The sequence below is a fragment of the Rhinolophus sinicus genome, chromosome 5, assembly GCF_057876585.1.
Source record: "Rhinolophus sinicus isolate RSI-liver-muscle chromosome 5, RSI-T2T, whole genome shotgun sequence".
In the NCBI taxonomy this organism is placed as follows: Eukaryota; Metazoa; Chordata; class Mammalia; order Chiroptera; family Rhinolophidae; genus Rhinolophus; species Rhinolophus sinicus.
In genome coordinates this window covers 40,069,018-40,094,295 of record NC_142505.1, presented here as the reverse complement: position 1 = coordinate 40,094,295, position 25,278 = coordinate 40,069,018, and the positions used below count along the sequence as shown (strand labels likewise).

The window sequence follows — 25,278 nt, the reverse complement described above, 5'->3', positions numbered from 1 at the left end:
AATCATGTCAGAGCCGAGAGGAGCTTTGAGGTGAAATCATTTTCCATGTGGGGAAACTGAGGCACAGAGCGAGTCCGGGACGTGCCCATGATCACCCAGCAGAGGTGGGATGAGGGTTCAGGCCTCCTGCCCTCTGGGTGGCATTGCTAGCAAGCTCACACCATCAGCGGGTGGGAATTTCTTAAGCTCTCTCTCTAAAGTGAACACACATAGAATCAGCATCTTCTTGGTCAGAAAAACGAGAGGCTGCAGCCCGTTTTGCCCTGCCACTTGCTGTAATCATAGTTATAACAACACAAACAAGTAAGAGGAAGAGGTTGGTACCTACCCTGTACCAGGCACCATTCTAGGCATATATAAATATGAACTAATTCATATTTCATAACAGCCTATAGCAAGGGCTTTTATCCCCATTTTATAGATGAGAAGAGAAATTAATGCCGGGAACTTGATAGCTGGTTGTCACCAGAGCCCTGCCCAGAGGATGATAACCCCCATTTTTATAGAGGGGGTTTGATTTGCCCAAGGCCATACAGTGAGGAGAACACCTGTGTCCTAGGCCGTACACCAGCGGGTTGAGGAGGCAAGCTGAAGAACAGGAAATGCGGGCCCTCTGAGGGTGCAGGCCAGGGAGGGGCCTCAGCCTGCGGAAATCCCCAGACTAGGCCCAGCCACAGCCCTCCAAGGACTGGAAGCTTCATGGAGGCGGAGAGAGACGGGGGAGAAACGAGGCACACCTGTGGCATCCACGTCCCCACCACCTCTTCCTGGATGTCCAGTGTGTTCTCCCTTGAGTGTATTCTTCACCAGAGTCCTTGGTCCTCTGCACCTGGCCCCTCCTGCAAACCTAGGGTTTAGCTGCTGTTTCAAGGTTCTGCTGCCATTTTGAGGGTTTAGCTGTTGTGGGTGCTGGAGAGGAAGAGAAGGGTCCCTGCCTCAAAGGTTCTAAAGATGGCTAACTCCTGAGTCAGGGGGGTGGGAGGCACGTGCTGAGTGATCCTGGGTAAGACACAGAGGCCCTAGTTGTCCTGGTTGTTGGACAAGGTGGTCCCTGAGATGTTTTCAGCTGGATAGTCTCTGTGTTTGGGATGCTAGAATGCCTGGGTGGCAAAGAGCCATTAATGTGTACCTTGTTCATCTCAGAGATAAAGAAAGACAGACAGAGACCCACACAGAGAGTAGGTACCACACAGGCAGAGACAGAGAACAAAGTAGGGGGGGAGAGAGAGAGAGAGAGAGAGAGAGAGAGGTACAGCCAGGGACAAAAGCGGAGTAAGCATAGAGGGCATACAGGTAGAGAAGAGACATGGGGGTAAGGGTGAGCTAAATCAGAGTGTGGGGTGGGCAGCACAAGGGAGCCCAGCCAGGCCAGCCTCTCCCTCTCCCTCACCTCGAACTCAGGGGCAGCTGGAAACAGCAGCTAAAGCAGCCCCCACCTGCCAGGCCTCTTCCCTGCCCACCATATCCAGTTTAGGCCGAGCAGGCCCCTAGATTTGGGAAAGGGGAACAGAGGGATAATGTCCGCTGTGAACCACCCCATTTTCCCCAAATCTGCCTGAGAAATCAGAATTCAGCAAATGTTCCCTGCTTGCTGCCCCCTTCCTGCCCATATCCTCTATCCTTAATGGACTTCCCACTGTCCCAAAGCCACATCCCACCTCTGGACCAATGCAACGATTGTTTTCACTGCCTAGAATGCCGTGAACCCCTGTTTCTCCTCACGTAAGATGCTATGATGGTTAATTTTATGTGTCCACTTGGCTGGGCCATAGTGCCAAACTATATGGTCAAACATTATTCTAAATGTTTCTGTCAGAGTGTTTTTGGATGAGAGTAACATTTAAATTGGTGGACTTTGAGTAAAGCAGATCGCTCTCCCTATTGTAGGAGGGCCTCATCCAATCAGTTGAAGGCCTGAACAGAACAAAAAGACCAGCCACGTCTGAGCAAGAGGAAATTCTGCAGCAAATGTTTTTCAGACTTGAACTTCAATATCAGTTGAAGTTCAAATTTCAGACTTGCCAGTTTTCATAATCATGTGAGCCAATTACTTGAAATAAATCTCTTTCTGTCTATATACTTTCTTTGGTTCTGTTTCTTTGGAGATCCCTGACTAATAGAGGAGCCCTTCAAAGGAAGTCTTCTTTGATCCTTAAGAAGAGTCCTCCTCTTTCTCTGGCGTATTGTCGTCCCTCCAGCTGCCTCAGTTACAAAGCATTTGTCACATTATATCTTATTGAATTGTAAGCCTGTCTCCTTTACTGGGGACTGAGTCCTGAATATTAGGGACTGGAGACAATTCACACAAATCCTCAGCCCAGCCCAGCACAAGGCCTAGCACAGAAGAGGTGTTGGCTGGCTCGCTGGTTGGCTGGACAGATGGATGGAAGGATGGATGAAGGAAGAAAGGAAGGAAGGAAGAATAGATGGATAAAGAGATGGGTGAATGGATGGAAGCATGGAGTGATGGGTAAATGGATGGATTTGTGAATGGATGGAAAGATGGAAGGATGGATGAATGGATAGGTGATGGATGGATGTGTGGGTGCATGGGTGAATAGGTGGATGGAGGATGGGTAGATAGATGGATAGATAGGGGGGTGGGTGTTTAGATGGAAGGATGGATGGATGATGATGAATAAGTGGATGGTAAATGGGTGGGTGGGTAGGTGGATAGATGAATGAGAAGCTCCCAGGTAGGTAAGAGAGTTATCTTTGCTCACAATTCACTTCCACCCCAGGCAAAAAGGCTCAGGGGCCCCAAAAGGGAACCTGCAGATTCCCAGGGACAGTGAGTGATCTCCTCTTAGTCAGCAGGAGCCCCATTCAAGCCGCTCCACAGAAGATCTGCAATGTGCCTGGTCCTGTGCTCGGCACAGGATAAGTATGGGGTTTGGCACGATCCTACCTTGGATTCAGTTCTGCTGTGTCCTAGCTACGTGCACTTGGACAAGTCACTTTTCCTCTCCGGGTCTCAGTGTCTTCTTCTGAAATGGGTATATTTAGAGATTATATCACCAAGTGGCTAAGTACATACGTTCTGGCGCAGACTATGCAGCTCTGTCATTTGTTAGGGTATGACCTTGGGCTGGTCGCTTCACCATCCTGGGCCTTAGTTTCCCCATACGTAAAATGGGGGTAATGCCAGCCCTTCTCCTACAGCATTGTTTTGAGGATTAAATGAGTGAACACACATTAAGCGTTTGGCGCAGTCATTGCTCATAAACGTTAGCCTAGTTAGGAAGAGAAAATGAAATCCTGCTGGGAAATGCTTGGCTGGATTCCAGGAGCACTGAAACCTTTCAATAAGTTATGTTACCCTCAATCTCCACATGACCCTGTTTTCCAGAAAGGGAAACTGAAGCTCTGAGAGGAAAGGTGACTTGGCCCAGATCAGGCAGCAAATAAGTGATGGAAGCCGTGATTCAAACACAGGCCTGGCCGACCCTGAGCACCAGCTCTGTCCAGGAAGGTGGCAAGCTGCAGGCCTTGAGGTATGAGTAAGATTTCAGCAGGGGATGTGACGGGGCTGGCTCAAGGGGCCTCTAGGCTGGAGGCCCTGCCAGGGAAGCATGACGCATAACTGGGAAATCACACCTCTCCGGGGCCTGACCAGAGAACCAGCGGGGGGCAGCAGGAGAGTGCCAGGAGTGAGTGAGGGTAGCCATCAGAGGCTTCGAGCCGGTGATGGGCTGGTTGGACACGGGGTCTGGAAGCCAGGCGCTGGCTGTGGTGGAGGTGGAGTGAATGGTCCCTGGAGAGGGGCAGGTGAGAGGTACCGGCCACCCTGCAGGGTAGCTGCATGTGGAGAGCGCTGGCTGAGGCGCGTTTCTCCATACATGCTAAGACCAAGCACAGTGCTAGAAACCACGCTATTGGAGGCAGGTTTTCCTCCCATTTCAGTCTCAAACGGATCATAAAATACCAGTGGACACAGCCATGGCAGGCTGACCGTGAACCAGGCACACAGCTTATGAAATTACCACGATCACCGTATGAGGCAGCTACTGTTACTGTCCCCTCTATAGGTGCAGAAACTGAGGCACAGAGAGTCCAGTGGACTTCCTAGGCCATTTAGTAACCCAGGTCTGACTGGCTTCTGCTCTGCTTCCTTGCCTCAGCTGACCCACCAGGTGGCAGGTAAGGCCCTTGGTTCCTGTACTGTGGGATGCTCAGAGGAGTGGGGAAGAGGGGTGGATAGCAAAGGATGGGAAGAACATTCTGGGTGAGGGTCCCAGTTGAGGAAGAAGCGAGAGGTGGGAGCAAGCAGGGGATGGTGCAGAGCACAGTGGAATCTTTTGGGGACCTGCAGTCAAGTGTTTGAGCCAGCTAGTGAACAACACTAACACCTGGGATGGCAACAGCTCCATTTCTCATCACAGCTGATGAAGTAAGAGCAGCGTTATGCCCATATCATGGGTGAGAGGTAGGTACCCTTGCCCATTTCATGGATGAGGAAACTGAGGCACAGGTCAGGGCCAGACTTGGGCCTGGAACTTGGGACTTTTGGAGTCAGAGTGGTGGGCAGTGCTGGTGGGAAGAGGGCACAGGATCTGAGAAGTGCTCCAAGTAACAGGACAAAGCTGGGAAACCTGATCACATGTTTACCAGCTTGGAGATTAAGGCCATGCTGTCGGGGGCTTACCAAGAGGCAGGCAGGTAGCAGCAGGCCTTGGGGAGCGAAGTGGAGCGGGTGGCCTGGGCTACAGTTTCCCAGGCCATGATGTCTGACAGTCACTAGGTTTACTTAACACATTTGCTCTGTGTCGACCCACTTTTTAAAACGTCTTCATAGCAGAAGGTAACCTAGACTATGCTATGGGTCCAGGTCTAAGCTCTTTGCACGTATCAACCCTTATAACAGCCCTCAGGCCAGACCAGGGTCCCAGTGCCATCCTTACACTGTACAAATAGGGAAACTGAGGCAAGGAGAACTGCCTGAGAGCATATGGTGAGGAAGAGGTGGAGCTGGAATTTGAACCTGGACCACGTGACCCCAGAGTCCCTGGGTTTAACCTGGCTGCTACCTGACACTACTGCTTAGGCCAGCATATTTAAAAAGGAAAAGCCATCTCACATCTGAGAAACGGCTGCTCTAAGCAGAAGGTACTAGAAAAACAAATATAATAAAGACAGAACACGATTTTATCATTTTCTTTAGATGCTGTTACCTGGGAGAATTCAGAGCCAGAGACCCGCTTTTGATTTGCTAACGGGATAGGACAGCAAGCGGTGGAGAGGCATCCAGCATACCTAGCCCTGTGCTGAGCCCTCTCAACTCAGTCAGGACTGAACAGAAATCCAAATCCGCAGAGTGCGGCCCCTTCAGTGCCACACCACACTGTCTGCAGTACCTCGGAGAAGCAACTTTCCCTGTGGGCCTGCCTGAGAGGCAGCGGGAATTGGCCACTTTTGACAGGTGAGGAAACTGAGGCTTACTGTGGGACAGTCAGCCCAGTCAGGACAGAGCAGAGCCAGGCTTTAGATGCCAATCTGTACGGCTCCTTGTTCCTGCGCTTTTCTCAGCACTCTCCCACCCCTTCAGGCAGACAGCGTCAAAGATCCATTTTCCTTTCAAGGCTAGAGAGCCTCAGGTGGCCTCTACTCATTACTTCATTCTCTCATCCATTCATCTGCCCAGGACTCCCCTTCCCTACTGTGGCTGGCACTCTCCAGTGCCAGGGACACAGCAACAGGTCATCTCCAAGAGAGCTGTCTGGTAGGGGGACAGACTCCAAACCCAACCATCTCCTGAGAGGGGACTCTGAGGAGGCCTGCGGAGGCAGGTAACGGGCTGGGTCAAGAAAGGCTTCCTGGGGAGGTGGAGTCTGAGCTGAGTGTGGAAGGAGGAGGAGGAGCCGGCTTGGTACCAAGAGGCCAAGCTTTGCAGAGCACAGAGAGAGAGCACAACTCACTCTTGGAACTTACAGCCTGCTATGACATAGGAAGGACATGTACAGGGCAAACCTACTAACCAGCAAGACCCAGTTAGTCCTCCAAGAGACTGGGTGGCCAGGAGTCCCAAGTCCCTTTCAGATTTGATGTTAAGCACCTGGGCCTGTGTTGGGTCTGCGGCAGGTACTCCCCCACCCGACCCTCCAAAAAAAGTCCAGTCACAGAGCGGCAGAGCCAGTAGGGCCTTCATGCATGTTGGTATATGAACAAGGGGGAGATGGAGGTCCAGAGTGGGCACTGGACTTACTCAAGGTCACACAGCAAGGTGTTGGCTGACATGAGCACATACCTCAGCCCTCTTGTACCACCTCAGACAGGTTGCCTATCACTCTGTCTCTCGACCGATTTACTGAGCGCCTGCTCAGGTCCATATGGACCTTGCAGACGCAGGGATGAACAATATGACAATGACAGTGGTAATGGCCAACCTTCCTGAGCGCCTACTGTGCTGAATACGCCAATGTATTACCACTCACAATATTTACAAAACCCTTAGATGGTGAATACTATCGCGATTCCCTTTTTACCTGGAAAGAGCCCAGAGAAGTAAAGTAACTGGCCCAAGTCCTCACAGCAGGTAAGTGGCAGAGCCAGGATCTGAGTGCAGGCTGTCTTGCTCTGGACCCCCCTGTGGCATTGTGAGCCTCTTCGTCCTCCTAAGTCACAGTGTGCTCTCGGAGACCACTGTACATCAGGACAGACACACCAATTCTCTAATTATGTGGAAGATGCCCCAACGGAGGAGACTGTGGCCCAGGTGGCAATGGCCAGCCCTCCCACCTGGAAATTGGTGTCATCTCCAGGCATTATGGCATTGTGTGCTCAGTTGTACCTTTTCCTTAGTAGCTCTTGGCCCTGAACTTTTAGGTATGTCTGAGGAGAGAAGAGACTGACACACCTGGCCAGGCTCAGCTGCCAGCCCCCGGGCCAGGAAGGGCCAGCTTCCAGCCACACCTGGCTCACAAAACTGATGCACGTACCCCTCCACGCCACCTTGCCTGGTGATGGCCCAGGGGTTGGCAAGCAGTGTTCTCAGCCTCCAGGGGTGCTCCGCTCACACCTGCCTCTACCAGCCTGTTGGAATGTAGAGCCCTGGCTGGGCCAGGAAGCCCAGGTGTGGTAGGTGAGGCCTAAGCAGGATGGGGAGCGGGGTCTCCAGTAGGAAGGTGGGGTGGCGTTGGAATAAGTGACTGCTGTGTTTGAATCCTGGTGCCGAACTTCCTAACTGGGAAATTCTGGGTGAGTCTCTGGACCTTTCAGAGCCTCTGTTTCCTAATCTGTGAAGTGGGGATGCTGCTGCCAACCCCACGGTTTGAGTTGTGAATATTGAAATGAGAGAATTTGAAAAACAACTATATGTCAATTATATCTCCATAAAGCAGGAAGTTAATTAAAAGTTGTAATAAGTAAATGAAAAGCAAAGCAACTAGTTAGTGCCAGGCACATGATAGTACCCACAAATAATGTTTCCATCTCTGTGTGAGCCTCGACTGCTTTCAACCTCATTCAGTATTCAGTCTTGATGAACAGGAAGGACAGCTTATAGGTTTGGGATGAGGGGGATTCTTTCTTTTTTTTTCTTAATTAAAGTTTATTGGGATGACAATTGTTAGTAAAGTTACATAGGTTTCAAGTGTACAGTTCTCTAATACATCATCTAGATATCATGTTGTGTGTTCATCACCCAGAGTCAGTTCCATCACCGTCTATTTGAACCCTTTTATCCTCATCTCCCACCCCCCTCCCTGGGTTGAGGAGAAGTCTGAGAATCAATCTAGCATCAATGGGAAAAGGTCCCAGCTAATGTTGTCTGTCATGGACCCAGGAGAGAACAGAGAGGTGTGTGTACCATGGATTGCCATTCTCTTTTTCCCGCTCTCTTCTGTCTTCCCCTCTCTTCCTCGTCAATCTTTTCTCTCTTCCTCCAGTTTCTATTGGCTCTACTTTCAAAACATATCTGGAAACTACTCACTTCTTGCCATATCCAGCCATCATACTCTTTCTTGCTTCCACCCTTGCCTGCCCTTTTAGCCTTTTTCTCACAGGGTCCAGAGGGACCCTGTTAAACCCTAAGTCAATCTTCATCTCTCCTCTGTTCAGCAGCCCCTCCATAGCCCCCACTCACTTGGGGTAAAAGCCAAAGTCCTCATAGTGACCCACAAAACGTTTACAGTCTCACCCCCACGACCTCTGAGACCTCATTTTCCACTCCCTTTCCTCTTCTCACTCTGCTCCACTCGCACTGGCTTCCTGGCTGTTCCAATCACAGGTCTCTGCCTCAGGACCTTTGCACTTGCTTCCCCAGCCTGGAATGTTCTTTCCCCAAATACTCACATGACTCTCTTTCATTTCTTTGGCCTCTTCTCAAACGTCCTTTTGTCTGTGTGGTCTTCCCCCTGGTTAAAATGGCAACAATTTCAACACCCTCTCAGTCCCTTTCCTGCTTTATTATTCTGTTTACTGCTTACCACTTCCTAATGTGCTGAGTATTTTGGTTTTTCGTATCATTTTTCCCCTCTAGTTCTGCCTCTGTGCTCAAACTCCATGCTCCAGACACCCCTGGGCCCTCGCATTTTCCCCTCTATCAGGAAAGCAACCCCTCCCACTCCACCTGGCTAATTCTTTTTCATCTTTCAGGTCTCTGCTTAGACATCTCCCATTTCTGGAACAGTCCAGCTAGTGAGCCTTCTAGGGCAGGCATTGTGTCCACGGTGCTGCCTGAGGCCTAGCCTGTAGTAGGCACTCCATAAATGCTGGGAACGGTTCATTCACACCTGGAAGCAAAAGAGCTCACGTCATGCTTTCTGATCCTAATCTGCTTTCCCTTTCCACACCCTTGCTGTAACTTGGGGAAAGGTGTCATTATTATTAACACTGAATGAATCCTATATAACCCGTTACAGTTCCTCTGTGAAGCACTTTGCGTTGTGATTCCCTATCTGCCCCATGGGACTAGCAGCTAAGAGTTTGCTATTCTGAGTGGCTCAGGGAGGTGAGGGGACATTCTCCAGGTCCTACATCTTGGCTTTTCTTGGCCAAGGAGACAGAGCAGGCATCGACCCTGGAGGCCGGGGAAGATCCTCATGGCACAACTGAAGTCCTGACAGTCAGTGGGGGTCCCCACAGATATAATAGCTAATATAGGGGATCAAGGGCTAAACCATGGGGTCTGCAGGGTTCCTCACAATCTGGAAATCTTAATTATTTGGAGGCAACTGGTAAGAGGACAGAGGAAGCTGGGCCCAGGGTAAGAAAAGGAAGATGGGAAATCTGGGTTAGTTCTGCCCACACCAGCACTCTCGTCCTGACCCTGCAGTTCTGCTCCGTAGACTCTGCATGGAATGTGCACACGCCAGATCCCATCAGAACATCTCCCCAGAACATTCCAGACCTTTCCCATGGTTGGAAGGGTGGATGCCAGGCAGGTCCTTTTCTACCTGGAAAATCTCCTCATCTTTCCTGCCCCAAACCTCTTTGAAATCATCTGTGGCCCATCTCACTTTGTCAGCGCCACAGGGGAATTTTCAAGATCATTAATGTTTCAAGCTTTAAAATTCAAAACCTGTTCAATTGTAAATGTTCCAAATACAGACAGAAATCTTCCCCTAATGCTTCACGTATTTTACAAACAAGACTGACATAGCTGAGCTTTCCTACTTAGGCCATACTGTCTCCCAAAGCACTAGCTATAAGCAGGGAGGGTCACGGACAGCGGCACCCATGCTGAGTGTCCCCAGCCTCTGTGCTCCTGTAGTTCTTACATTGACCTGCCCCTTCCGTGGCATTTTGTTTTCTAAGAATGGCCACATCTCCCATTGTGTGGGCTCATCTTATGACGTGACTTGGACACTCCTCTCTTTGAAAAGGAAGGTACACATTTTCTCTCCCCTTGAGTCTAGGTGGGCCTGGGACAAAGACAGAACGATGCTGTGTGACTTCCGGTGCTAGGTCATAAAGGTACTGCATCTTCCATCTAGTTCTTTTGAGACGATCACTCTTGGAATCCAGCCACCATGCTGTGAAGCAGCAGAAGGGATCTCTGGAGACCCACATAGAAACAATCCAAGGCCCCAGACACTTGAGCTGAAGGCTGAACAGGAGCTGGTCAGCAGAGAGGGAAAGAGTATCCCAACAGAAATAGCATGTGCAAACGCTCAGAAGCGAGAGCATGGCACATCCGGGCAGCGCCAAGAGGTAGAGGGTGGGTGGAACATATAGTGGAGACCCGGGGTGATGAAAAGGATGGCTGTGGCCAGGAGGCTGGCTGAGATGGAGGGATTAGGGAGCCATAGAAGTTTGTGGCCAGATGATCACAGTGTTTTAAAATGATCTACGTGGCTTCAGCTGGGTGGAGAATTCATTTGAGGGGCTGAGCTTGGCTGCAGGATGGGAGTGAGGAAATGTGTACCAGTGGGGGTCTAGATGAAGCTAGGGGCAGTGGGGGTGAAGTGAGAGAACTTTAGAGGTGGGCATGAGGGGTGGTAGCAGTCAGGGCTCAGGCTCATTTTATTAATTGTTAAAGCCAGTGTGGATGTTGGCCTGGGCGGAGGGGAGCTGGGGCGTGCACCAGTAGGTGTGCCAGCCTCTGACCCATATCAGTCTCTGACAGCAGGACAATGACTTGGGGTCAGAGATGTGGGCCATATAGAGTGTGAATCCCAGAGGCCTGCAGTGCAGGCTGTGGGACTCTGGGCTACTCACTATCCCTTCCTTAATTACAATCCAGGTAATAATAACAACGGTCACTACTGAGTGTCTCCTGCCTGCCAGTCTCTCACTAAATCTCGGTGGCCTTTGTATGACTATGCAGTATGTACCTATTTTACAGATGAGGAAAGTGAGACTCAGAGAAGTTAAGTGACAAGCCTAAGGCCATTCAGTTTGGAAGTGGCAGAGCCAGGATTAGAAACCATTATCTTTTCAGGGCTGTGGAATCCGCCATCCTCTGGGAAGGTGGATGAGCAAACAGGACTGGCATTTGTGGATCTGAGAGGAGCTTTTGGAGGGAGGATGCAGGCTCAGAGACATTTCACTGGAATGTCACAATGATTGGGTCTGAGCCAAAGTCCGGACAAACTGAATTCCCAAGAAGCAATGATCCCACTGCTAATAAAAGGTCTAAAAGCTGGGTTTACGCTGAGCTGTGAGAGGAGGCAGGGGCCCAGGTCAGAAGGGGGGCAAATCAGCGATGGTCTGGAGCCAGGAGGGACTCCTAGAAAAAATTCTGCCTGAAGACCTGCTGCCTCCTTGCTGACTCCTTGTGGAGTTGCAGCTTTCTGGAGGTTCCGAGCCTGATTTTGGCTGGGGTCTGGTCTTTAATGATTAAATTGTCCCTGGGGAGCTGGGGGGGAGTTGGCTCAGCAAGGCACAGATGGTCACTCCATCCTTGTGGGGGGCAAGGATTAGAGCTGCATGGATTACATCTCTGTCGTGGAATGTGTCTCCCCTGGGCGTGCTCCTCTGTCCCCTGGACTTGTCCTACCAACCTGGCTGCCTGGCAGGTCTCCTGGGGAGCGTTATAAAATCTGACACCCAGGCCCACACCAGAATCAACATTTTCAAAGCACTTCAGTTGATTCCAACATGTAGCTAACACTGAGAAACAGGTGGTAAAAGCACTACCTTGGAGTCACACAGGTGGGGTCAACTCCTGATTGCTTCCACACTGGGTGACCGTGGGCTTGTTGGGCAATCTCTCTGAGCCTCAGTCTCCTTCCACTGGGAATGACATTCTCGTCACTCTGCAAAAGGGATTAAATCATATAATTTGGGCAAATTGCCTAGTACTTAGAGCTCAAAACCAAAACAAAACAAAAAACAACAACAAAAAAAACCCCAGCAACTAAAACAGTCATGCTGACAGCAATATTCCTCTTGCCGAGTGGAAGGGAACACTTTTACTTGGTACTTAAAAGGAGCGTGTTGAAAAGGTGCTTCTGGAGCAGAGCTCAGAGGCTGAACCCACTTCAGTTGAAGTCTCCACGCAGTGTGACTTGCTTTATATTGTCCTCCTCCATGGAAGGCACTGAAACAAAGGCCGTTATTGTTGCAGTGGGCCGTTAATTCGATGTCTGTGTGGGAGAACAGGGGCTCCTGTGGTGTTTGGCCCACTGCTGTTTCCGCAGAGAGAGGTCATAACCATGACAGCTCATCAGAAGCTCCTCTGCCCCTGGGCGTGTGTTATGCAGGGGACCCTGCTCACTGCCCCACTTGTCGTGCGGGGCGGCCTACAGGGTCTCTGGTCCCGCTCCCCACACAAGAACACAGGACATGGTGAGGCCAAAAAGAAACACCCACGGAACCATAGGAAGGGGAGTCATACTAGTATATTCTCGCTGGTGGCACTATAGTCTCACTGGAGGCTGGATCCACACTGTCTGCAACCCGCCATCCTAACTGCAATCCACGCTTGCCAGCCCAGCCACCATCTTCTTGCTAGCCCCCATTTTTTTCCGCTAGCGTAGCCACAGCAGTTATATAGTGGCCAATGGCTCACTGGTTACAGCTGACGCCCAACTAGCCACAGCTGATGGCCATCCAATCACAGTTGATGGCCATTTACTACCTGAGCCAGCAGCTTTCTATGTGAGGCTGAGAGCCTGGAAACTGCTTTCTGGGGCTCTGTCCCCACAGCGTGTCTCTGCAGCACCCTCCCGGGGCCCCAGGATGGAGGTAGAGGAGGTGGGAGAGCAGGATGCTGTGCAAACACACACCATGTGTTAGGCCCTTTATGTAAACTTCATGAAACACGTGTGTATCTGGTGCTTACTAGTTGCTACATTGTGTTCTAAGCATGTTATATGCATTTTCTTATTTGATCCTTAAAATCACCCTATGATGTCAGCACTATTAGCCTCCATTTTACAGGTGGGGAAACTGAGGCACAGAGCCGTCAAGTAATTTGTCCAAACTCACACAGCTGGCAGGGTCATGATTTGAACCCAGGCCAGCTGGCTTCACCAAGCTCACGCTCAAGCACTCCACGGTGCTCTGTTTGTTATCAGTGTGTTACCAAACTTGCTCTTCAGGCCGCACGCTAAGGATGATTGCCAACACTCTATAGAGGAGGAAACTGAGGTTGTGGGGGCTGAAGACCCTAGCCACCCAGCTGGCAAGAGGCAGACCTGGAATTTGGCCTTGGTCTGTCAGGCTTTAAAACCTATCTTTGACTGTGTGTTCTGGGGTTGTGAGCGTTAGTCATTCCTTGATTCGCTTGTTTCTTCATTCATCTCCCTTCCTAATCAGCAGTTATTGAATATCTGCTGTGTGCCTGGCCTTGTTCTGAGTGCTGGGGAAGCAAAGAGGAGACAGGCCCTCTGACCCCTAGGCCCTTCCAGGTGGTGGGGCGGACAAACAAGCAGCCACGCCAGGGTTTGGAGAAGAGAGAGACTGTTTCTGTCTGCAGCAGTCTGTCAGGGCAACCCTGAGAAAGTGGTTTTCAGTTGGGTATCAGGGGATAAATAGCAGTCCACCGGAAGTGTGAACTAGGCAGAGAGAATGGCAAATACAAAGTTATGGCCGTGTGAAAGTGTGTGCTCTATTTGGGGACATCAAACAGTTTGGGGTCACAAAGATGGTAGCGTGCATAGGGGTGGATGTGATGGGGCGAAAGCTGCTCAGTCCTGTAGGTGAGAAATGAAGGGGCCTAAACAAAGAAGGACAGTGGCAGGAGCTGGAGAGGGAAGGGTGTTTAGGTTGGATGAAAGCAGGAAAGGAGGTTGATCCCTGAACTTCCTGAAATGGGCCCCATCCTTTTGTGGAGGGGGAGAAAAAGACTATGCAGGGGAGTGGGGCTTATCGCAGGGCTGGTAGGAATGAGGGCCTTGGGAGAGAGAATGGGCGTGAAAACATGCCGTTTCTGACCAGGGCCCTGGCCGGGGCTGTGAATCACCTCAGAAATCCCAGCTACAGGTGTCAAAGGCAGTGAACTCTACTGAGAGGGCTGCAGTAGAGAGAAATGGCCCTGGATTTGGAGTCCGTGGTGCTGCTCCATCAGTCCCTAGACAAGTGACCTTGGGCAAGTCACTTCTTTCTAAGCCTCAGCTTCCTCTAGTGTAAAATGGGGGCCCTAATATCCACATCTGTCAGCCTCACAACCAACCAATCCATTACCTGGCCCTGTCTTTTTTTCTTTTGGAAGTGCTTAGCTGGTCCCGTCCTCAGTATCACATTTGGCCCAGGCCCTCACTCCAGCTTACTCCTTCATCTCCTGACATTCACACTCTTACCTGTCTAGTGCATTGCTCACTGATGCCCCGCCCCCTTCCTGAGGGAGCCTTCAGGGACACATTTCTGACCCTGGTGCTCTCCTGCTCAACTGCCATGGCTCCCTATAGCTTCAAGGAAAACAGGTCCTGAGTACTCTGGGCATTTGTCAGGTTAGCCCATGCCTACCCTTCTGTCTCATCACCCACCCCTTGCTGGGCAGGAGCCTTGCGCTTTAGCCACAGAGCACACAGGCCCTTCTCCAAAGAGGCCACACTGTCGTCATGCCTCTGGGCTGAAATGCTTGTCCTCACTCTGTCTGGGAAAATTCCCACGACCCAGGTTAACATCTGTGGAGACGAGATGTATGCGGAGGGAACAGGGGAGCCTGGAGGGAGGGGAAAGGAGAAGTGATGGGATGTGACGAGCACCTTTGGCCACAAGCGGGGTTCTCATCCAAGTTGGTAGCCGGACCCCAGGGCTTAGGGGTGGGCAGCCAGCCATGAGGAAGAGGTGAAGTGACCGGGCAGGACCCAAAGTACAGTTTCCCAAGCTGCCAGGAGTCTGGAATGTACAGTCCCGTCCGCGTCTCGTCTGCGGTTGGGGAAATATTTAGCTGAAAACAAACACTCTCATTCCTGATTAAGGATGATGTCAAGGACCCTCTGACCCACATTGGAGGGCTTTGCCCTGAGGATGGAGCCTGGCCATATCCCTTCTACAGGAGGCCCACCTGGACCATGCTGTGTGATACCCTGTCAGTCGCTCCCCCTCTCTGTGCTACTGTGTCTGTTGCCTCCTAGTCAGGAGAGAGACAGGACCCTCCAGAGAGGTCTCTGCACACTAAGAACTTTTTCTTCAGGTTGTTTGGAGGCTGTTTTCAAGGTGCTAGAAACATCTGAAGAGGGAAATGCTCTGGAAGCAAACAGATCCCTCGGGTAGGCCTTGCCTCCTCTACGAGCTTCATTTGCTGACACTTCTCAATTGCCAATGGCCTAGAATGGCATTTTGCAGAAGTGGGCACTCCTGAGAACTCAGATGTACAGATTTGGGAGGAACCCAATCCAGGAATGCCTTTCCCTGACTCCTGTCTCTCTCCTGCCTACACACCTCCCAGGAGGGGATGCTCACTTCCTGTCCAAGAAACGCCTAATTCAGCTAGAACTGGCTTCCCTGTAATTCTCCCTCCCCTGCCACCATGTCTTGCCCTCCTCTGCCCCCAACACCCCTCTGTTCCTCACCCTGAAGACAGCAGTGCAGAGGCTGCTGTCTCCAGGTCAGAACCTGGCTCCCCGCTGCTGCCCTGCTCCTGGGTGAGTGGTCCCATCTCTCCTCCTCCTTCTTGGAGATCCTGATAGTCCCGCATCCTGTTGGGCAAGTTGGGGATGAGGGGAAGGTAAAGCAGAAAAGAAGCATGTTTAAGGGAGCAGCTTTGAGCCCAACATATGTGTGTTCTAATCGCAGCTGTGCCATTTTCTGGCTGTGTTGCTTTTGGCAGATGTCTCAAATTCTCTGAGCCTCAGTTTACTCACCTGTCAAGTGGGAACAATGAAAGCATCTAGCTCATGGGGCCATTGTGGGGATTAAAAGAGATAAGTGATGGGAGACCTTCCTGTGGCTATCCTGGCATATGGGGCTCTTCACCACCCCACCTCAACCTCCTCTATCAACCCTGCCTTTGCACTGGCACTCAGCCCAATGGGATGGCCCCTTCCTCCCATCATGCTGTGGTCTTCCCAGCACGTGCCTTTGTATGTGCTGTTTCCTCTGTCTGGTATGTTCTTCCTCTTCTTGGCCTGGCCAGCCCGCACTCTTCCTTAGAGGGCCCCACTCCAGAGCCTTCCTTTCCTCTGTCTCAGGCAGAAGGACTGGCCCCCTCCCTAGCTGCCCACAGTCTCCACCCTGCAGAGGTTTTGAGGCAGAATAACTGGGATCCAGGGCTTGATGGTAGTCCTATATCCAGATCTTGTCCTCTGAATGAGATGCTTTTGCTCCCTGAGCCTCATTTTGCCCCATCTGAGAAATGGGGACAAGAACCAAGTTCTTGTTCTGTGCTCTTTCACACCCTATATGACCCACAGAGGTGACTCTGGTGTGCAGGTACAGCTTCGCAATATGTGCATTTCCTGGGGAAAAGAAAAAACAAAAAACAATTAGGGCCTAACCCTTGGGGCTCAAGCAGTGGGGTTACGTAAGTTCCGAAACGTATTTTTCCCTGTTATTATGACAAACTCCTGGAGCCTTGAGTGAATGGGCCCTGGAACCAGTTCTTGCTTCTGTGCTTGTTGGGACATACACCAGAATGAATTTAATTACCATCTCAGGCCTCCTTCCAGGTGGGCCCTGCCAGGGCGCCTCCCTCTGGATTTCATTAAGTCTCCTGTCAACATCTCCTGCTCAGCGCTGCTGCTGGTGGAGCCACAAGAGAACCGGGTGCCTGCCCCAGCCCCTCATGCTAGGTTTTGTTTACCCTCTTCTTCCCACAGATTCCTCCTTAATAACCCTGGAGACAGGAGTCTCCCCGGCAGGGAGGTGGGAGACAGGATCTGAGTGGAGGCACTGAGGCAGCTCCCCTGGCGACGTGGGCAGTAGTCGGATGGCACCTGCTAGAAACAAGCTAGGTTTGTAAAGGAATAGAAGGAACATCAGTCAGCTCCAAGGGGTCCAAGTTAGTGGAGAAATCTAAGGTTCTGGAAGCCATGTGTTCACTGTTTTGTGTCATTAGGGATCCATGGAGGAGCTTCTGAACACAGATAGAGGCTGAGCCCTGATCGTGGTCTCAGACTGACTCCTCATCCCACTCATAGCCTGGTTGTCAACAGCCTCAAATATAAACTGAGCCCTGGTCCTGATGATAGCCTGGGCCCTGAGCTCTGGCTCTGGCTCCAAACTGAGCCCTGCTCCTGATTATAGCCCAAGGCCTGAATTTGTCCCCAAAGCCCTAGTTCTGCTTATAGACCTACCTCTGCTTTGGGCCGTAGACGGAGCCCTGACTCTAGTCATAGCCCAGGCTGTAACCCTGAAAACAGGCTGAGCCCTGATCCTGGTCATAACCTGGGCCTTCACTCTGGTCACAGATGGAACTGGGTTTCAGGCTGACACCTGATCTTGGTCACAGGCTGAGTCCTAGTTTGGGCCATAGACTTAGGCTTCATCCTGCTCTTAGATAGAGCCCTGGCGCTAACCACAGACAACTCCACAGTCCTGCTTCATGGAAGGAACTAAGGCCTGACACGACTGTATACTCAGAACTGTTCTTAGCCCTTCTCTGAGCCCAAACGTTAACCCAGATGAATTGTAACCCAAGTTCTAGACTGAGATCTCAGCTCTGACCCTGATCTCTAGATGACCTCCAACCAGAGACTCTGATCAGACTGAGCCCTGATCCTGCTTAAAGACTGAGCACTAATTTGATCCCTGGATGACCCATAGTCCTGGCTCCAGGCTGAGCCCTGACCTGGTTACAGACTGAGCCCTAACTCCAACCCCAGGCTTAGCCCCAATCCTAAATGCTGCCAAATCACACACCAGGTTCTCAGATTCTATTTTCTCAAAACTACCCCTTTCAAAGTATAAACCTGTCCCCTGAAAAGGAACAAAGACAGACCATTAGTACTCATTCCTGTCAAGATGTCCTTGAAGGAATGAATCAGGAAACTAGCCTTGAGAGGCAGGAGACAGAGGGAAGCAGAGATAATTGCTTCCAAGCAAGAAACTGAGCTGGGTCGGTGGTTCCCCTGAAGGAACAGGAAGAGGGAAAGAGAAAAGATGGTGTTGGGGGCAGGGGAGCACACTGTTCCAGACTTCCCTGTAATGATGGGGGTGGGAGCCTTTTACTGTGCCCTCCTGAGAGCCATTCATCCATTCATTTACTCAATAAACACGACAGAGCACCACCGCCAGCTTGCATCCATTCCACCATGCATTCAGTAGGCATATATTATGTGTGGGAGAGCCCTGCTGGGTGGGCTTCTCAGTGGGTGTCTCCAGGATTATAAACTACCCTCTCCCCTCTCTTAAATTACTACCTCGATTGTAGGTTCTGAGGGCATTGGGAGAGGAGTCTTAGAGTCAGGAAGAGGTGGCAAGTCACCTTCTCTCTTAGAGTCTCAGTTTCCCCTTCTACTAATGGGCATTTGTGCAGGGTGAAGGGAACGACAGTTAAGAATATACCAACGCAGTACTAGGCATAAAGTCAGAGCTTAATCAATGCTGCCCCTTCCTTGACTGCTAGTGTGGATGGGAGGAAGTCCTCACCATTGGTACATATAACAACACAAACTAATGGTGACAGAGATTGCCCCTTGGAAGGTCAATGGCTGCTGGCTGGAAGGCTGGGCCTCAGTTTCCCCATCTGTAAACAGTAGGGTTGGACTTGATAATCCTTCCATTCTAGCTACCCTTGGACGCCCCATAGCTGGATTTCAGGGTAAAAGGGGATGATGGAAAACCCCTGAACTTGGATGTCGTTTCAGCTGCACTGGATGTTAATCTGTTGCATGGCAGAATCCAGGACAGTTATAAAACCTGGCCAGCAAACTCTCCCCACCCCGAGGGACCCACAGGCAGTGTCTGGCCACAGCATAGCACACCAGCCGGGAAGTCCCCAAGATCACACTGGCCTTGACCCAGGTTCAGCAGATTTGGGTATGTCCTCAGGAAGTCAATTCTCCCCCATTGAGAAACTCTGGACCTCAGTTTCTCCACGCCTCACGTGGAGCAGTAGAAGGAGCATAGCCTTTGAGGGGCTGATGGGCTCAGTGTGACTATTGGTCTGTCCCTTATGAGCTGGGGGAGCTCGGCTAACTTAGTCTCTCTCAGCCTTAGTCTTCTCGCCTGGATAATGGGATGACAAGAGGTTGATTTTCGGACTGTGATTGAGAAGTGGAGGGGATGGAGACAGCTGGCTTAGGCAGCGCAGAGTATACAGCAGGCACACTATCATTGCAGGCCGGTGTTACCACTCCTGGGCTTGAGCTGGGATTTACACGCTGTGGTTCCTGGGGTGTGTCCATGGTGGCTGGAGACAGGGGGAGAAGGACCAAGCTGACTGGACTCAGGACCTTGAGTTGTTTTTATCCGATGGGCTGCTTTGTAAGAATTCACTTGGAGAAAAAAGGCTGAAGCTAAAAGATACTACCACAAGAAAGTTCAAGATCTCTGAGTTAGGGCTGAAACGCTGTGATTGACAAAGGACCTGCTGTGTGCAGGGCTCTGGGCAGGCTTTGGGGAGGGCAAAGTGAGGCTCTCCCGATTTTTGGACTGTGCCCATGATCCTTGCGGTGTATGAAAGGGCTGTGCAGAATGGGGGTGCTTTCAGTCCATGGCAGTGTTCATTTCCCCCGTGGTTTCCCACACAATGGTTCGCCAACAGCTGCCTCTTAAGAAGCTCCGCTGTGCCTCACAGCACGATAGGTGCTCTCCCTTCAGCAGAACGTGTGATGAGCAAACAAGAGGATAACCAGACAGGTGGGCACTGCTACTTCTCTCCACGTTTCACAGATGGGGAAACTGAGATACCGAGCTGTGCCACAACTTTCCGAAGGTCATGCAGACACTGAAAGGTAGCGCCGGGATTCACAGGCAGGGCTGGTGGTTTCAGAGCCCTGGGTTGGCCTCCAGCCCTCTCCACCCCGATGGTCAGAGTGAGGCTGGGTGGCCCCTGGGTGGTTATTTTTGCCCATTTGTTCCCCACCTCGTGTGTTGTTAGAGGCACTTGGAATGGAAGAAGTGCTTGTTTGTTCTGAGTACTTTTTCCTTGCAGGCATTTTGTTCTGTTTTGTGGCCAACTCCAATGTGCCTTTGTTAAGCCAAAGGGGAAAGAAATTTGTGGCCGGCGTGTGACCAAAAAAATGAGATGAGCAGATGTGAATAAGGGGGAAGGGAGACCAAGATGAGGTGGACGGAGTCGACGAGGCAGGGGAACTCAAGTTCGCTGAGCATTCGCTATGTGCCAGGCACTAAGCACCATGCTTTCAGGTGGGCATTACTATCCCCATTGCATGGATGAGGAAATTGAGGCAAAGTGGCTGGTTAGCTGTAGAGCCAATACCGGCAGCCAGGGGTGTGTCACTCCCTGTGCTCTTTGCAAGGCCAGTGAGTCCCTGTGGTCCTGGCACCATTTCCTCCAGCCCTCCTCAAGTGTTCCTCAGAGACCCTGCCCAGGAGCACAGCCTTCCCAGAAGGGCTCTCCAGGGCAGCATCTCAAGACTGAGATTAGCCTCACACAGGACCGCAGCACACAGCACAGGCTCCCAAGACCCTCCTGCACAGCGGCAGTTGGTGTGGTTGTCAGCAGTACTGGGACTGAGCCAGACAGACCTGAGTATGAGTCCTGGCTTCACCCCCACTCCCTGTCATGAATTTGATCATGTTCTTTATCCCTTCCGTTTCATATTCTGTGAAATGGGGACGAGAAACCTGTTGGGGAGACAGGAAGAACTAGGAAGAGGAAACTAGTAAAAATGAAAAGTGGACTAAGGGTCTGTCCCGCTTTCTGACTATCCCCTACAGACTCCAGGCATGAGACAGGACACTGGAAACAGAGGCTCCATCTGACAGACCCTCAGGGCCAGGTCTTGTGTTGGGTGTGGGGCCATAGGGATGGACGAGGTGGGCGCCCTGCCCTCAAGGAGCTCCCAGTCCAAAAGGGGAGGTGGGTTAACTCTATCCGGTCTAAGGGAAGAGGTGGACACTCCACCTAATCTAAGGGGGGAGGCAGACAGACCACTCATTCCAAGGGGAGATTCAGATGTTATCTAACCTGGGAGGGGGGAATAGACACCCAAGTCAGTCCAAGAAGGAGATGAACACTCCATCCATTCTAGGGAGAAGGACGCACTCTGTAGTGTTTCCATAGTGGCTCAGAGTACAAGGTGGGGACATGAAGACACATGCATCCTTGATCATTTAACAACTATTTAGAAAGCACTTTCCGTGTGCCTGGCCTCATGCCAGGTGCTGGATGAATGGGTGAGCTGACAGCCTTCGATGGTAGTTGGGCGTTATGGAAAGAGGCAGTGAGGGTGGAAGGCTAGGATCATTTTGGGGGTTCAGAATTCAAAGTGGGGTGTGAACCTCTGATACTTCCTCACAGGGCTGCAGATGTCAGCAAACCAGAGCCTCAGAATTTTCCCTTTCAGTCTTTTCTTCCCATGATGCTCCTCAGGATAGGACAGCATACAGTTAGTTATCTGCTGTGTAACATTGCACAATATCGCCCGTCTCTTTCGATTTAGGCACCAGACACTTGGAGGTTTGTCTCAATGATCTATTGATGCATCAAATACATCCCAAAACAGTGGCTTAAAATAGCAACCATTTTCTTAGCCCTGTCATCTGGTCTGGGTTAAGCTGGACACTTCTGCTGGTTTTATTGGGGCTCACTGAGGCAGCTGCACACACCTTGGGGTCACATAGTGGAAGATGGCACCCCTTAGGTCTGGGCTAGTGTCTGTTGGCTAAGCCACACGTCTCCAGCAGGCTAGCTCGGGCTTCTCCATCAGATGCAGCTTTCCAGAACAAACTCCAGTATGCAAGCACTTTCTAAACCTCTGCTTATTTCACATTTGCTGATGTCCCATTGGCTAAAGCAAATCACATGGCTAAGCCCAGAGTCAGTGTGGGAGGGGGCTACACAAGGGCAAAATACAGGGAGGTGTGATTCATGGGGAGCCATTACTGTGCCAGCCTGCCACCGCCTCCCCAGGCTTTCCTGCCTCTGCACCTATGTCCAAACTGTTCCTTTGCTTGCTATGCCCTGCTTGGCAAATTCCTACTTGGGTAAGTTAGGTGGCTTCTCTGTGCCTCAGTTTCCTCATCTGTAAAATAGGGCTAAGGAGAGTGACTTCATTCAAGAGTTATTTTGAGGATTAAATGAGTTAATACGTAAAAAGCTCTCAGAAGAGTGCCTGGCACAGAGTATGTCCTCAAGAAATGCCTGCCATTACTATCATTATAATAATTCTTAGTATGATTATTCCCACACTCATTCTTCAAAGCTCTGCTCACGGGGTCTCCTCCTCCCTGAAGCCTTCTTGGATTCTCCCCAGCCAAGCCTCACCCCCGGGCCTGGCCCTTTCCGGTCCGCCTTCCCCTTATGCATGGGATTCCTGAGGGAAGGGAGACCCACCCAGCACAGGGCCTCTGCGAAGACAGTCCCCAGTGACCCCATTTGACAGAGGTGGAAACTGAGGCTCTTAGAGATGAGGTGATTTGCCCAGGTCACAGGCTGGTAGGTGGGTGATCTGGGAGTTAAATCCAAGCGTGACTCTAGCATCTGTGTTTGCCCACCTCACTATCCAGCGCCCCACTCGGTGTCTACATGGGCCGATGTTGGGTACTTAAAGGGAAGCCTCTCAGTTTGAGGGAGGGAGGTCCGGATGCAGCTAAGGTGAGTGTGGAACCCAGAGGGGCCCCTGGCCTGCTGGTGTCGGCGCAGGCTGCCTAGAAGACATGAAATGAAATAAGGAGAAAGAAGTGCAGAGAGGCAGAGGCGATGTCCCCGAGGCCACAACCAGGTTGTGGCAGGTCACCCTGACCATGTCACCACAGCCTTTTCCATCCTGGCCACATCCCCGTGGGTCTCAGGGATGTGACTTTAGCCCCATCCACCGGGGCTACTTCCTGGGCTTCCAGGTACTAAGCAGCTCCCCCGTCCAGAGAATGGGACGGTGCAGCCCACCTTCCAGGCTTTCAGGCCAGTGCATGTGTCACTTAGACACATTTCCCTGGCTTCCGTGGGGTCAGTGTCTGCCTGGAGCCTCCAGGCTAAGGGAAGAAACCCCACAGGCCTGAAGGATAACACCTGCCTTAAGCCTCTGAGAGCTGGACAAAGGTAGGTTGTAAAGGAATTTACCTCCTCTGAAAGGTTGGGCACTGCCCCAGAGAACTAATGACTCCACGGAAACACGACCTGCCCACCTGCCCCTGTGTCAATAGCACCTTTCACTGGGACCCTGGAATGGTCACTGAGTGACTGGGCAAGTCACATCCCCTCCCTGAGTCTTGGAAACCCCACCTGTAAAATGAGAGTGAAAATCACCACCTCATGGGGTGTGAAAATCACTGCCCCGCTGCCTGTCATTCCACCATTATTGCACATTTAGTCTGGCACGTAATAAGTATTACCCTGGGCTAGAGAAGCTGGTCCCCCCGCCCCCCCCAGTTTTTAAAATTGTGGTAAAATACACATAACATAAAATTTGCCATTTTAACTGTTTTGTTTTGTTTTAAGCTTATAAGAGTTTATTTGAGCCAAACGGACTACAATTTCCGGGAAGCAAAGTTTCAGTGGAATGAGAAAACGCTCCCTATCTTTACTGTTTTTAAGTATACTGTTCAGTGGAACGAAACACATTCGTAATGTGCACCCATCACCACCATCCATACGCATAATCCTTTTCATCTTGTAAAATGGAAACTGGCCCTATTAAATACTAATTCCCCATTTCCTCCGCCCCCAGACCCTGGCAAACACCACTTACTTTCTGCTTTCCCTGGAGAAGCTTTTAACACTTCTAGAATCTCCTGGAGGAAGGAGGGGCTCACCCCCAATGATCAGTTAATACATGAGGTAGCAGCCATGACCTCAGTTAGCACTTAGTTACTGCATTTATGGGGGGCTAGCTAAGACCAGGGCAGACTGCTGGGACACACCAGCCCCAAGGAGTTACGTGCAATCCAGTTATCACCTAACCTTGCTTGTTTTTAAATTGTTCTTTGTTTTATTTTATATAAGTATGATTTATAGACAGTGAAATGTGCCCTGTATTCGTTTTCCAGGGCTGCCATAACGAGGACCACCAACCGGGTGACTGAAACAACAGAAATTTATTGTCTCACAGTTCCGGAGGCTGGAGTCCAAGATCAGGGTTCCAGCAGGGTTTCTTCTGAGGCCTCTCTGCTTGGCTTGCATAGCGGCCATCTTCTCCCTGTGTCCGCACATGCTCATTGCTCTGTGTGTGTGTCTGTGTCCTAATCTCTTATAAGGTCATCAGTCCTACTGGATTAGGGCCCATCCGTATGACCTCATTTTGATTCTCCCCCCGTCTTTATTTAGGTATAATTGACAAATAAAATTGTATAAACTTAAGGCGCACAATGTCATGATTTGATACATGTATATATTGTGTAATGATAACCACAATAAAGTTAGTTACCGCATCTATCACCTCACATAGATACCTTTTTATTTTTTTGTGGGGAGAACACTTAAGATCTACTCTCTTAGCAAATTTCAAGGCTCTAACTATAGTCATCATGCTGTATGGGAGATCCTCAGACTTATTCATCTCCTGTGGAAAGTTTGTATGTGTGATCAACATTTCCACATACTCTCCCCACCCCCCAGCCCCTGGCAACCGCTGTTCTCTCTGGTTCTACGAGTCCAACTTTTAAAAATTCCACATCTAAGTGAGATCATACAGTGTTTGTCTTTCTCTGTCTGACTTGTTACATTTAGCCTAATACTCTCAAGGTCCAAGCAGGTTGTCACAAACAGCAGGATTTCCTTCTTTTTTTTATGTCTGAATAATATTCCACATATTTATACCATATTTTCTTTATCCATCCTAAGCAGACACTTTGGTTGTTTCTACATCTTGGCTATTGTGAATAATGCTGCAGTGAACTTGTGGGTACAGTTGTCTTTTTAAGATAGTGATTTCATTTCCTTTGGATATATGTCCTGAAGCAGCATTGCTGAATCATATGGTAGTTCTATTTTTAATTTTTTGAGGAACCATCACAGTTTTCCACAGTGGCTGCACCAATTTACATTCCCACCGACGGTGCACACGGGTTCCCCTTTCTCCACATCCTTGCTGACATTTATTTCTTGTGTTTTTGATAAGAGCCATCCTAACAGGGGTAAGTTGGTATCTCATTATGGTTTTGATTTGCATTTCCCTGATGATTCGTGATGCTGAGCACCTTTCATGTACCTGTTGGCTGTCTGCATGTCTTCTTTGGAAGAATGTCTATTCAGGCTTCCCTTTAACTTAATCACCTCTTTTAAGGCCCTACCTCCAAATACCGTCACACTCTGAGGTACTGAGGGTTAGGACTGCGACATATGAACTTGGGGGAGGGACACAATTCAGCCCCTAACAGATCCCT

The 25,278-nt window shown here is 50.5% G+C and overlaps 2 long non-coding RNA genes across 3 annotated transcripts in view; one reads left to right on the top strand and one right to left on the bottom strand.

Moving 5' to 3' along the window:
• Nucleotides 1-1,818: 1,818 nt before the first annotated feature.
• LOC109455182 (uncharacterized) lies at nt 1,819-24,252 on the top strand. 2 transcript variants are annotated; one of them, XR_016021296.1, is made up of 3 exons: nt 1,819-3,494; nt 4,029-4,140; nt 23,944-24,252. It is a non-coding gene; the product is annotated as an uncharacterized LOC109455182 (long non-coding RNA). The 2 variants fall into 2 exon arrangements; XR_016021295.1 differs by lacking the exon at nt 23,944-24,252 and adding an exon at nt 5,162-5,825.
• LOC109455175 (uncharacterized) overlaps nt 7,574-25,278 on the bottom strand; it is a 54,627-nt gene continuing 36,922 nt past the window's right edge. Inside the window, exons 4-5 of the long non-coding RNA XR_016021294.1 lie at nt 11,578-16,286; nt 7,574-8,351 (exon numbers count right to left, since the gene is read on the bottom strand). This is a non-coding gene — a long non-coding RNA (uncharacterized LOC109455175). The remainder of the gene's footprint in view (nt 8,352-11,577; nt 16,287-25,278) is intronic.